The 13,885-nt window shown below is 34.1% G+C and overlaps 1 protein-coding gene across 3 annotated transcripts in view; it reads right to left on the reverse strand.

Moving 5' to 3' along the window:
• Syt7 (Synaptotagmin 7) overlaps window positions 1-13,571 on the reverse strand; it is a 172,399-nt gene extending 158,828 nt beyond the window's left edge. Inside the window, exons 1-2 of one of the 3 annotated variants that reach the window (XM_011059385.2) lie at window positions 12,975-13,571; window positions 4,248-4,371 (exon numbers count right to left, since the gene is read on the reverse strand). The gene's annotated coding sequence lies outside the window, so the exon portion shown is untranslated. Of the gene's footprint in view, window positions 1-4,247; window positions 4,372-4,951; window positions 5,403-12,820; window positions 12,948-12,974 lie in introns of those variants that run through there. The other 2 variants (XM_087403065.1, XM_087403064.1) reach the window with 2 other exon arrangements.
• Between the last annotated feature and the right edge of the window lie 314 nt (window positions 13,572-13,885).

Consider the following 13,885-nt stretch of genomic DNA (forward strand, 5'->3'; position numbering starts at 1 on the left):
TATCGATGCCTCGTTATCGCGGTCGCCCGCGATAAATTATAAAGTTTGAAGCGAGGAAATGAGGTTGAGAGAGGCAGAGGGAAACCTTAACGTGTCATCAGAACACGGGAGTGTAATAAATAATTCAACGAGGCAAATAAACTTAGCGCGTGTCGGTCTAAGGAAGGGAATTCACTTCGAATCCTGACATGCAATGCATTCCGGTATTTGCGTATTTGGTATCTACTAGCCGCGACCGAGAGAGGATATCGATTTCCGGGGACCGTCAATGTCTTATGAATTCAGATACAACCTGCTATCGTTGGGATTAGAAAGCCGGTAACGAATAGTTAGCTTGATCAGTCGCCTACATATAATGTTCCGAAGTAATTGCGCGCGAAAATGTGAAAACTATTGAACTAAAGCAGATTATACTCAATTTATTCTCTTAAACTTCTTCCTCTAAAACTTTATTAAACGACTATTAAGTAAGACAAAAGGAGCATGAAATTTATTGGAATATATTAAATATTTTAAATTCCATAAGATCGAACAATGCAAAATTTATGCATTCTATTCACACGAAACTACAAAAATTAATAATTCAATTTAGAAGAATTAAAATATAATTTAAAAAAAAAATAACAATAGAATATATATTTATATATCTATTTCTCGTGTGCAAGGCTCGAACGTATTTAAAATAAAGTAGTTAAAGATATTTTAAATAAGTTCTTCTAACTTATTTCTTATTTAATATTTTAAATATTAAAAAATTTTTCATGCATAAATGTGTATAAATATATATAAATATACATAAACACGTATAAATATTCATAAACATGTATAATTATATGAAATATATCCATATATCCCTCTTTCTTTTATGAAATTATTTTTTAGTTCGAAATAATAATACTCATGTGAAAACAAAAAATAATTAAAGAGATAATTTTCACGTTCATTTTAGAAAAAAAACAAGTTTGGAAAAATGTAAAAAAAATTGCTCATACATAATTATGTATAATTTTATATATAATTGTACATAAGTAATTATTTTACATTTCTTCAAACTTGATATTTTCTAAAACGACTAATGCGAAAATTATTTTTAATTATTTTAATTATTTTAATTATTTTTAATATTTTCGCATTAATATTATCACCTATATTTCTATTACACTTAAAAGTAATCTTAAAAAAGAAAGAAGGATGTGTAAACATGTTATATGGACATATTTCATATTATGCATGTTTATAAATATTTATACATGTTTATGTATGTTTATACATATTGATACATATTCATGCATGGCAAATTTTTTATCGGAAAATTTTCAGAACATATTTATTTTTTATTTTAAATAAGTCGTATCAATTGTTTTACCGAGTCCTGCTTGTAAATTTAATTCGACGAAACAAAAACGATTATCTAATATGGTGTAGCAAAAAATTAAATATGTAAGAAACTAAAAGAAAAATTGTGTCTTAGTTAATATATTTTTAATTTATTAAATATTCCATTAGCAGAATGACTTCTGCTGGTACGAAAGCTCAGCAAACTAGTTTTGTTAAAATCGATTTCGAATTACGCAATGAACAAATCACTTTCGAAAATACATATCCTCCTGAAATTGCCCAGATAATTTGTAGCAACCGTAAAATCAGTGATTTCCCGATATAAAAATATCACGCGATTTTTCAGCTCAGACTCCAATGCAGTCGGAGGGAGTGCGAGATCAGCCGTGCGCGTTCAAATTGCAACGGGACGCAGTGGAGGATGAGGTTCGATCTCGCACGAGACGGCGAATGCACAGTAGACCATCTCGCAAGAGATATTTCACCGCTGTTGAAAGTTACGACTCAGACTTTCGCGCATATGTGGCTTGCCCTTAACAAACGAACGGATGTTCCCTGTGATTCAGGACTGATAGCGCAAACGTGATACTGAAGCAGAGAGAGAGAGAGAGAGAGAGAGAGAGAGAGAGAGAATTCAACCGTGAAAATAAGTAGTTTATACATATAAGATAACCAGATTTTGATCTATATAGTCTAATACGCAATATGACCTATGCTTTGTGGGTAATTACATTTGTGGGTGAATATAACATTAACAGATAACATTAACAATTCATGCAGATTATCCGTCTGATTCCCATCAGTTTATTTGTTCATTATGTTATTATCAGTAAAACAAAATACTGAATATTGTGGTTGTAATGTAATATTTCGTACGTAAGTAATTGCTTTCTATAATTACCAAGAGGTGGTTATTCATTTTCGTAGTTCATGTTATTGTAACTCTATATTTATAATTTATATTACAAAAACATATTTAGTTTATTTCCGTAATAACGTTTGAAAATATCTTGTGAATAAACTGATAGATTCAAAAGAAGAAATATTTGAATATTAAAAAAAATATTATCCAATTTGAAAATGTCTCATATTTTTTTTAACATTCAAATATTTCCTCTATTGAATCTATCAGTTTTCAATTTTGGACTCAGCACAAAATTAAAAAAAAAATCACACTTAGGTAAGCCAATAGGGTCCGGTTACTTTACATATATCTATATATATGTAATACAGGAGCCTTTACAGAATTATCTCAGAAATATTCAGTCTTGTATACCAATTCTGATACAACACATTTGATCATTCTTCCGTGAAATAAAAATAATACGTGTGCAAAACTGTGCCTAATATACCTATCGAAACAATTTTTTTATTTAAAAGACAATTCATCATTTAAAAATAATTTCTGCAGGACAATGTATAGATATATTAATAGAGATGAAAATAGAGACTCTGACTATAAATTCATTATTTATATATACTTAATTAACTATTATTTTCTAAAGGTCAGGGACTATAATATCCAAAGAATTTGCAAATTGCTTATACAAACATCTACATCGGTATATTAGTCCTTAATTCCGAGGGACATTCTCTCCTTCATTAAGGATTATCGGAGATGCCTGAAATTGATGGTACCTGCATCAAAGTGGAATTATGCTTGTGGTTTCTAACTGTAAAGTCATGTTTGCTGGATTAATTAGATCTTAGAATTATTTTTGCGGCAAAGTAGAGAGACACATTGGAAAGAGAAATCTTGATATTAATTTTAATAGATTCAAAAGATTCGAAAGATATACTATAAATCGGACACTTCTAATTAAATCTATCTAACATTCTAACGAAGATAAGCAGAATTTTGTTCATATAATCAAAATTCAATTTGTTCTTCTTGTTGGTACCATCAAAATATTTTTCTAAGTTAGCATCAAAGAGATATAAAGCTAGATTGGAATCTTTTACTTTCTACGTAACATATAAAATACGTAATGAGAAACTAACTACAAAATAAAACAGATGACTATCTTTATGCAGTACACAAACACAGGCTTAAGATTAAACGTAAGATATATGCGTTCTTCAAACACAAAAAATAATAGCGTAAAATTTTAAATTCGATTCGCATTTAGAATGTGTTCCTTTAGGAAATTATTTAATTTAATCTATGAAACAAATCTGTCAAAATAAATCCGTTTCTCTATGAATATATAAACAAAGAGAGAGAGAGAGAGAGAGAGAGAGAGAGAGAGAGAGAGAGAGAAATAAGAGAGAGAGAGAAAGTAGAATGTCACCCTTCTTCACGTAATCTATATATAGTCTATCATATATCTGCCTACATTAGCCAAGGGGAAATACACGATCGATAATATCGATTACCAGTAGCAAAATTTAGTTCTATTTCCGCACTAGCGAACAATGAATCACGCATAGTCATTTTCTGTGTATTTAGGATAAAATTTATGTTAACGGCGACGACATTTCCGGCCGCGTATACGCGTTCAAGTAGAAAATCGGTCCCATTGAAAATGTCACGCTCTAAAAATTGCATTCACCGATTCGCGCGTTAAGCTTGATCTAATTCTCAAATAAGTGCCTACAACGCGAACTATATATCGCCCGAAACGATATTTATATTTTTTAATCTTCATATTGAGAAGATATTTTATCACGTCAGAGTTTGTTTTTACGAATCGCCATCTCTCTCTTATGTTAAACCGACGCGCGAGATCTCATAAATCTCGCAAAGACGTTATAGCTCGCAGCTCATGATTTATGATTCCTTGAATTGCGGAATTCGCTGCCTCCGTTCGAGAAGCAGTGGAAATCGGAAATCGCGTTTACGAATAGGGATAAACGCGATTAAAAGACGATATCGAGCGAATGTTGAACAGCATGTTGGCACGACTTACCAATAATTCGAGGATGCAAGCCTATCCTATCCTAGATCCTCATTGAAGCTCGAAAAGGGCGGGTGGGATGGAGCCCGTCCGACGAGATTACGCGCATTTACATCCTCCGGGAGGTGGAAATCACCTGTAAAGAAGACAGTGATTTATCAAGAGGTTCCCTTTAACGAAGCTCCCCGTCGAGCATTCTAATGCTAATGCAATCAAGACGGTTAAAAGTTTAACGTTTTAAACCTCTAATGTTTTAAATCTAATTTTACATAAACTTTTTAAAAGCTAATGTCTCTTTAAAGGCTTAATGCCTTTGATTTACATTGCAGCCCAAACTTTATCGGAATAGAATAAAAGTTTTTAATTTAAATAGAAATATATTTTTGGCTATAGAAAAATAAAAAGTTCAAAATCGAAACTATAAAAATACATTTAAAAAAAATAGTGAATTTTCATTTATTAAAAATTTGTTTAATTTTTAAATCGAAATGTCAGCGACGTAAATTCTGTTTTATAACTGTTACTGTTATAAAACGTTATTTATAGGATAGAAGAGGCTATAGACTAAAAAAAAAGTGCTAGTATTATTTTTACAATTTTACACTTAATTTCAGATCATGCGCTGATCACGGGAGTCTCTCGGGAAAAACTAAATGTATATCGTCGTAGTGACGACAAGCCGATGTCTTACTGCGACACACTCGCATAATTAATACCTGCATCCACAATCAATAACGGATAGAGAGACGCGAGGAGACACGAGGACAAAACGGGAAGATCTTGGTGTCGATCTCGAAGGAGCGTCACTGTTATCGTTCCGCGTACCCTAGAGAACGATGTTCACCTTCACCGGCCACAGCCGGTTAGCTGGAAACTGAGAGATTCGCCAAGAGTGTGCGATTCTCATGAGGGATAATTTAAACTTGCTCATCCGCGCAATCCCACCGTGAGTTCAGTACAGTTCAATTCAGCTGAGTTCACACGCCCAACTTCGTCTTCGCGCTCCGCTCGCGCGTGTATCCGCGCGGCGTACGAGCGTGTATACGCTAAAGAGCGCGCGGATGGCGTATGTAAAACCGCGTATCGATTGTGACACGATATATGCTCCATATTCCATTTCATTCCATTTGCGGACGGACGGATCGGCCGGCAATTAAGCGAAGTAGCTCAATTGTTCCGGCCGTTCCCCGTGACAACTCCGCACTGTCGATAACATCCTAATGTCATATGTGGAAGCTAAAATATATGTTACGCACCAACACGTATATACGTACACACATATTGGCGTATGTCGGAAGCTAATGTGCGAATGTCATCGCTGATAGATGACAAAGTAAGACTTCGCACTATATCGTTACACAGTATAATAATGGATCTCCGAATCGATGTCGCGAAATGTATGTACCAACGTGTTCGGTATATTATTAGTTACACAAAAGAGCCACATGTGTATAGAGACTCGTCATATGAAATTTTAACGCGTAAAGAGAGAGTCCATCGTTTCATCGTAATATTTCAATCTTCAAACTAACGCTTTCACAACTGAATCTAAAATGGAAATGAATTTGATTGAAGATATAAGAGATACTTTGAAGCTAAGTGAGAAGTTTAGTTTCATCCTGTTTAGCTGCCTTTCCAAAGCTTAACTCGTGAGAAACATATTCAATCTCTAAGTCGGCGCTTAGATGGATTCTATAAATAAACTCTTAATTGGTCAACTTTATAATCCACAAGTTTTGCGCCAGTTACCACGATCAATTTTTTTTTCGATGTTGAGGTTTAGACATGAATGAAAGATTAAATAAGCAAAAAACTTTCACTTTTCGTGAATAGAGACTTTATGTAGACTTATGCATATATATATGCATATATTAAATTTTAATGATTCAAATAGAAAGAGAGTTCATTGTTTACCGGAACATTTCAATCTTCAATCTTATTATCATCACGAATAATCTTAAAATCGAAATCTAATTAAAACAGGTATTCTTTAAAGCTAACAGAGAATTCGGTTGATGCGTATTAAAACCGTACACCAATCTCTAATTCAAATCAAATATTTCGAGTTATAAAATACATATTTTACACATAATAATGTATTTCGCGATTCAACTCATTTTTTTAATTTATATTAAACACATACCTTTACGTCAATTTGTGTACAATGACTTTAATGTGCATTGAATACATTGAATGCGCACTAGTGCATTCAATCGAATTCGGTATAAGTGAGAAGTTTAGTCTTATCGTTTAACTACCTCTCTAAAGCTTAACTCGTGAGAAGCATGTTCAATCATTATATAGTACGTTATCGTCGACACCTGAATAGATTCGATGAAGGGGAAACAAACGGGTTAAACTTGGTCAACTTTACAATGTACAAGTTTGCGCCAAGTCAATCTCCCTTTTTTTTTTGATATTGACAGAAAAACTCCGTGTATGAAAATTCATCATATATTTTAAACGATTCGAGCACAGTCTATTTTTTACCGTACTTTTTCAATATTCAATATTCAATTTTATGTCTTTACGATTAATTTAAAATTGGAAATTTGGTTGAAATTATAGAAATTCTTCGAAGCTAGCAATAAGTGAAAAGTTTCGTCTTATCGTTCATCTTCCTAAAGTTCAACTCATGAGAATTATATTCAATCACTAAGTATTAATACTTGAATAAACTCAATGAATAAAAAATAAATTCCACAAATTGATCAACTTCATACTCTCTAAATTTCTTGGAGTGAAAAATGAAGTGATTACTGAATCGCTCAACATGGAATAACTTTTCATTTGTATAAAGTAAATTTTTCCATTCTGTGTCTGTGAAGTAACTACTTTCACTCGTAATTAGAGTGAATCTATAGGTCAATATAACAATTGGAAACAAGGCATGCGTTGTCAAGCAAGAAGAAATTCAGTAAGCAAATCACACTAATCGTCGTCTTATCGTCGTACCAACGTTGTTTTGTTAAGTCGATATTATAGCTCTTCAATTTTAAAATTGAAGATTTTGTCGATATAACATTATAGCTGATATAAAAATTATATACATGTTGACGGTTTTTTTTTAAATATACGCTGATAAGAATCTAGGCATACTCAGGGTTGCCATCAGAAAATGAATTTTAAAATTTCTTGACTTTTCCAGGTTTTCCAGATGAAAATGAAAAATTTTCCATGACTAATATAAAATATGTAAATTTAAACATTTAGACTCGAGGATTGTAGGAAAGCTATATTATTAAAAACGCAAAAAAAGTAGCATAGCAAAATTTTGGGTGCAAATTCAAGCCAACAAAAAAAATTAATTAGTTTTGAAAAAAAGAAGAATGCAGTTATGATGAAAAAGAGAGATCAAATAAAAATACTGAATAAAATATAAATTTAAATTATTTTGTTAAAATCATTTATAGTGCGCAAGTTTTGAACTATAAACGTCAGATATAATATATTTAAAAAATTATAATAATTATTTGGAATAGGAGTAGTTTAAGGAAATTATGAGCAAATTTCGAAATTCTAGACTTTTTTACATTTTCCCCCGACTTTTGCATGACTAATTTCAATTTTCCTGATTTTTCCCGGTTTTCTAGGTCTGTGGCAACCCTGATACTGAAATTAAATATTTTTTTAGTTTAAGATTCCAATACTTCGATATTATAGATATATGGTAAAAAAGCTGTGCAACGACAATGTAACAATGCCGGGCTGTCATTAGGAATTACAGAATCGAGATACTGATCTTATATTAGAATCATTTATGCCCATATTCGCAGTCAGACCTTATATTTAAGACTTCTTTAAATTTATCTTTGGATGCTCAGTAGCCAATAAAATAATTCGTAAAGCATCTGAAGATAAATTTAAAAAAGCTTTATAAAAATAAGGCTTCACTATGAATATGAGGACATTAAATTGATGTTTCATTTCAAACAAATGAAACATTCATAATAATTAGAGTTGAACATTCACCTTTATAAAAATTGAAATGCCTATTCCGAGTGGCAGTATTATCGACTAAAGTGAATTGGAGTGAATTTTCACTCGTTTTGAAAGAGATTTCATTCTAAAAAATTTAGAAAGAAATATACGAGTTTTGTGCCAAGATGTTACGATTTTCTTTGAACATATTGCCACTTGAACATAAGAATAAAATGCCATGTTAAATAAAATAGAAGATATTATTTCGCATATGGCGAATATGAAACACTGTGCGCTGTGTTACGTGCAATATGATCCATGCGTGCAGAACACCCGGTGAATATTCTCAAAACAGTCCTTTTTAAGATACAGCGACTCTCTATTTGTTGCACGAGTCTCATAGTGGATGTATAAAGTGACCTCCATTGGCAGTCACGCAGCGCCGTCGTGTCATTTACTACTTCACGTGTTTGTAAAATTTATGCCGAACGCGTGTAAGCATAGCGAGACACAGTATTGCACCTTGCACCACAATTCTCATATCAAATACACATATTTATATTTATATATATATATATATATATATGTATGTATATATATATGTATGTATATATTCTTAAATAAAAAAGTACCTTCACAAAAAAGTATTTGAGCAGAAATACGTCTCTAACAGTGTCTCTTTAATCTTTCCTTCCATTATGTAAAATAATTTTATTAATTTTATCATTATCTTATTTCTTCATTACAATTTTATTAATTTCATTTTATTTTATTAGAGGACCAACTTTGAGAAATAAGTTTCAAAAATGCATAAAACCATACGCTTGTTCCTATCAACAGCGGACAGAATTTGAAAAAGAGTTCATTATTAACCAAGCACCTTGTCAAATATGCTTAAGAGGGTAACTATAATGATGTCTAATGAAGATTCTGCGCCGAGAGAACAGTCGAGAAATATCTGACCTACATAAATATTGACTATAGACGGTTTTCGTATTTCAAGCTTAAAATCACGCAAAGGATAGTCCCGCATATTCAGCCAGATAGCAATGAAGCACATCAAGAGTGAGAAACGTTTCGAAACAAATAGATGCAAAAATAGACCGGACACGTTCGCGTAAACTGAAAATAACATCCGTTTAATCAGTCAAGCAGCAAAATTGAGATTCCGGCGAATTTATTTGCCGGCTTGCAATATTTCCGACGAATGTAATAAGGACGCATCTCCGCGGGTTGCGGTTGAGCGATTTAATTTGCATGGCGGCGCGGCTCGAAATCGAGTTGAAAACGTCGTTCATGTAGATATAAGTAATAGCTGAGTGCATTTAATAGAACTTAACTTGAGACTGTGATAAGAGAATCTAACTTAAAGATCAAAATGTTCCTGCATTGCACAGTTAACGCGACCTGGCACGGAAAGATATTAAAGCCAATTATATTTTAGCGATCAGTTCTGATATAATGCGCGCGCGAGAGAGAGAGAGAGAGAGAGAGAGAACTTGAGGTAAGTTGAGTAATTACGTTCATAATTAATCTTACCCTCCCTTATCACAGATACGCTGTATTATTCTGCACTTTTTCACTCAACTCGCGCAAATTACTTTGTTCACTCTACCTATTTAATTTCCCGTTAGTATTCCGCAACGTTAGTCCAAATATATCAAGATGGCAATTATTCGGATTTTCTCCCGAGCGACAGCATAACAATTTCATTTGCTATGGCCGCTTAGATTTGCGTATACTTATTTATGCATCATGCGTCAGCGGCAACCCTTCCGTGTCGCTGTACGACGTTTGCTAAACACGTTCACCCCAATTGCGAGGGTAATACAACTCGTAAATGATGGAAGTCGGAGAAATGTAAATAGCTCATTGCAACAATGCCCTTCGTGGTTTTGATCTTCGGATTCGTAAACTCCTAGTTTGCCAACATTATTTACCCAGCGCCAACGCACTTCCGACCGACTCTGAGGTCTCATTTAGTATAACAAACGAAAATTTCAAACTCACGAACAAGGCGACTAATAAGACTTCACAAACCATTAATTTTGACCAATGATGTAAGCTTTATAGTTCATTCGGAATTGCACACTCGACTAAATAGGCATTCGTACCATGCAAAACGAAGCGAATGGGTTCTCTCATTGTCAACCTCTCATAGGAGTTACGTTAATTGAAACGTGATTATCTACGATTTACTTCCGAGTGTATGTCAGTGTAATAACTACGTTGATTAATTAAATACAAAACTGAAATAGCCAACCCACAAATTTTAAGTAAATTCAATTTAAAATTCGGAGTTTTATTTAAAAACAGCTGTGTTATATTGCTCATCTCTTTTCGGTTTAATAGCTTATCTCTCTTTTTGCAGTGTCTAATTTTAAAATCCACTTTAGACGATTTACAATTTACATCAGAATTTTAATATACAATTTTTATATCCATAATTTTTTATTTAATTGTATTTTGATATGTGTGCGTATTTTTTAATATATTTTGATATGTATTTCGATTCTTCACATTTTTCACTCAAAATATTTTTCTATTAAAATTCTATTTGAAATTTTTTGTCACAAATTATAGTTCGCCGAAAGCAGAACAGATAAAAGTACTTAAGAAAAAAATAATAGGACATAAATTAATAATTAAGGAAATTATTTTGCTCTCATAATCAGCATTTGTGTATCAAACATTACGTCACTTCCTTCCCGTTCATATATTAAGTACAAGTGATGATAAATTTATTGAAATACAAACGCAATGATTTTTTTGACATTCAAAATCAATTTTTGTTTAATAAATTAGTAGTTTTCATTTAGCAAGTAATAAAAATGTGTGTGAAATATAAAAATTCAACTGAGATCTTCAAATTCTCACTCATTTTCAAAATTACTGAAAACTGTTAAATAATAAAATGTTAATATTTTATATATATTCAATTCAAACTATTTTTAACATAACTTCAATTAGCAATTTAATTATCGAATGTTGAAATTAAAGAGATAATAATTTCCCTTTCTCGACATTTTCATTGTAAGAGAAAAACTTGATACCAAATTTCGCGACATAGTACCTGTGATGACTACTCCGTTTAAGCACTACATGTAGACAATATTTTCGTTCAGTTATTCAAATCATCTCGAATCACAGAGACCTAGCAGTGATAACTTTGTTTTAGCGGGGGAACTAGAAGAACCGATAAAATATCAGGGAGATAGCGCGATGTAGATAAGCCTTAATTCCATGAATATATTATGAGAGCTTGGATCCTCGACCTTATTCATTCCAGCTCACAATCTACGCGCGCATCAAGACTACCAACTGGGCGTGGAGTCTTTTTTTCTAAAATAAATACGCTATAAAAGGGGCACACTATGGGCGTAAAATATCGATTTGTTGTTCTCGAATGAAGGCGGTTCGACGTAATCAGCGGCGCTCACAAAAAAACTGGTTCGCGGCTCGCCACCGGATGTAAAGTGAAATAGCTGTTCTTATCGTTGTTGCACGCTCCATTAAGATGAGAATATGTATGTCACCATGAGAATGAACCGATACTATTGAAAGATTCCCTACCTCCGGAGACGTCGGTTAGTCCACTTTTCCGATAAATGGTTGTCTTAGATGAAATAATTTTTCTTTTACATAATACGTTTATTACAAATTGCAGAAATTTCTCAAAATCAAGATATTTTCTTAATTATCACAAATCGCGCCTCATGAAATCACGTTTTCTGCTAAAGCACGACTGAACAATTAATTCATTGAATAGATAACCCAATATTTCTTTAAGAATCGAATTATCCAGAAGATATTGGAAAGGGAATTTATATTCTTGCTATATTATTTCTACTATTAGTACCAGCTCTTATTTATTCATTCCATATGTAAATTTTTCAAAAACTGGTACAGTTTCTTTTCCTGGAAATATTTGATCAAGATATATCAATCACTCAACAAGAAATGTACATATATATATATGTAGGAACAGCTGTTATCAATACATTGCTTTGGTAATTGACCAGTTGTACCTATGTGTTCAAGTCTATTAATCAAGAATGCATCTTGTAATGAAGTTTCTGAATGTAATAAAGTTCCACCGTCGAATGTTTCACAAATAATATAATGTTCTCGTGCAAATAATAAATTTTTCCGGTGGCAGCAAATTAATTCTGCCCGACGAGCGCGATAAATTTTATGATTGTACTGCACTAACGCGTCACCTCATTTTTTCGTAAGTCCAAATACAATTTACAGTCAAGCTACTCAAACTCATGATATCTAAGGCGCAGTATAGAAAAAGTGTATCAAAAAATTTTGTCTCATTATATATAACACATTATATATTTATTAGAACGATAGTTAAGGATCAGATGTCAAATTTATCGTCGCTATGCGCGAAAATCTACAACCTTGACACTTTCGATATCGAATACGTCGAACAAACCTGAAGTATCAATACTAGAGGTACTCGTAAAACAAATTTACTGCAACCGTTTTAAAATGAGTTTTCAACCATTCGATACGTTCAAACAACTTGTAAGCTACACTGAGACCAGTCGAATATCTACAATTTCGGTTTCTCCAATTGTATAAGAGAACAAAGATACATTTTTTTTTTTTGAAAAAAAAAACCATCAAGTTTATCGTAGTTTTAAGTCAGAAACCTTGAATCGCAATTATCCTCGTCCAAGTCAGATTTGGTCGGCGGGAACGGATTCGGATCGAAGATCAAGTACCCGGGGAAAAGTATCGGATACTCGCGCATTCCCGTGCGACTGGCAGCGCAAGTGGGACAGAGGATTCATTCGGAATACTCACTAAAATGGGGTACGGTGAGCCGCGCGAGGGAAACGCGCACCGGCCGCGACTCGCCGACGGAGGGGCACCAGCGTTCAGTTGGCGTGAATGCACGTTTTCACGGGTAACACCTCAGGATACACTCAAGCGAAGCACGACGTCTCACTGATCATGATAATTGACGGAGACAGATAATCACGAAAATAGTCCTCGCGATGAACGCGCGCTACCAGGGACCAAAGGAGAAGACCACCGACGAGTCGTGACTTTGATAACGCGACGATGACGAGGACCAAATGATGGGTAACGTTCAGAGGTAGAAGATAGGGTGGCTCATCGAGAGAGAAAAGAGATGGCGAATAACAGAAAGAAAGAGAATAAGAAAGAGAGGGAAAGAAAGAAAGAGAGAGGGAGGGAGAGAAAAGAGAGAAAGAGAGAGGATGAGAGAAAAAGAGCAGAAAGGGGTGAAAATGTGCCAAATTGATGAATTACGACCGGTCACTGATTGTTATAAGGAGGATATAAGAAGGATACCCCGATAGTGATAATAGATTGATAGACAACCGCGTGGCAGCTAGAGTCGCGACGCACTGCTGCTTCGCGGCTTGCGAAACCCCCACCATGGATTTTCACGAGCTCACTCTAGCCCCCACTCACCCCCGCGCGCACAATCAACCCCCACCTGGCCGCTGGCGCACCAGCCGAACTACGGGCACCTCGCAAAGCTGCCGACCACCACACCCCCGCGACTTGCACACTTGTTTGCCTCCAAAGGTTTCGCTCTTGCAAACCATTGCAAACGGCGCGGCCCTCACGAAGCGCGGAGGCAGAAAGTCGACGCGATTCGTATGACTTCTTACTTCGCTCCGATCCAGCGACTTCGTACAACACCCGAATTACCGTAAACCAACTCATGCGGCTTGAAAAGCCGT

Source organism: Acromyrmex echinatior, chromosome 2 (genome assembly GCF_024713525.1).
Source record: "Acromyrmex echinatior isolate Ae372 chromosome 2, ASM2471352v2, whole genome shotgun sequence".
NCBI classification, from domain to species: domain Eukaryota; kingdom Metazoa; phylum Arthropoda; class Insecta; order Hymenoptera; family Formicidae; genus Acromyrmex; species Acromyrmex echinatior.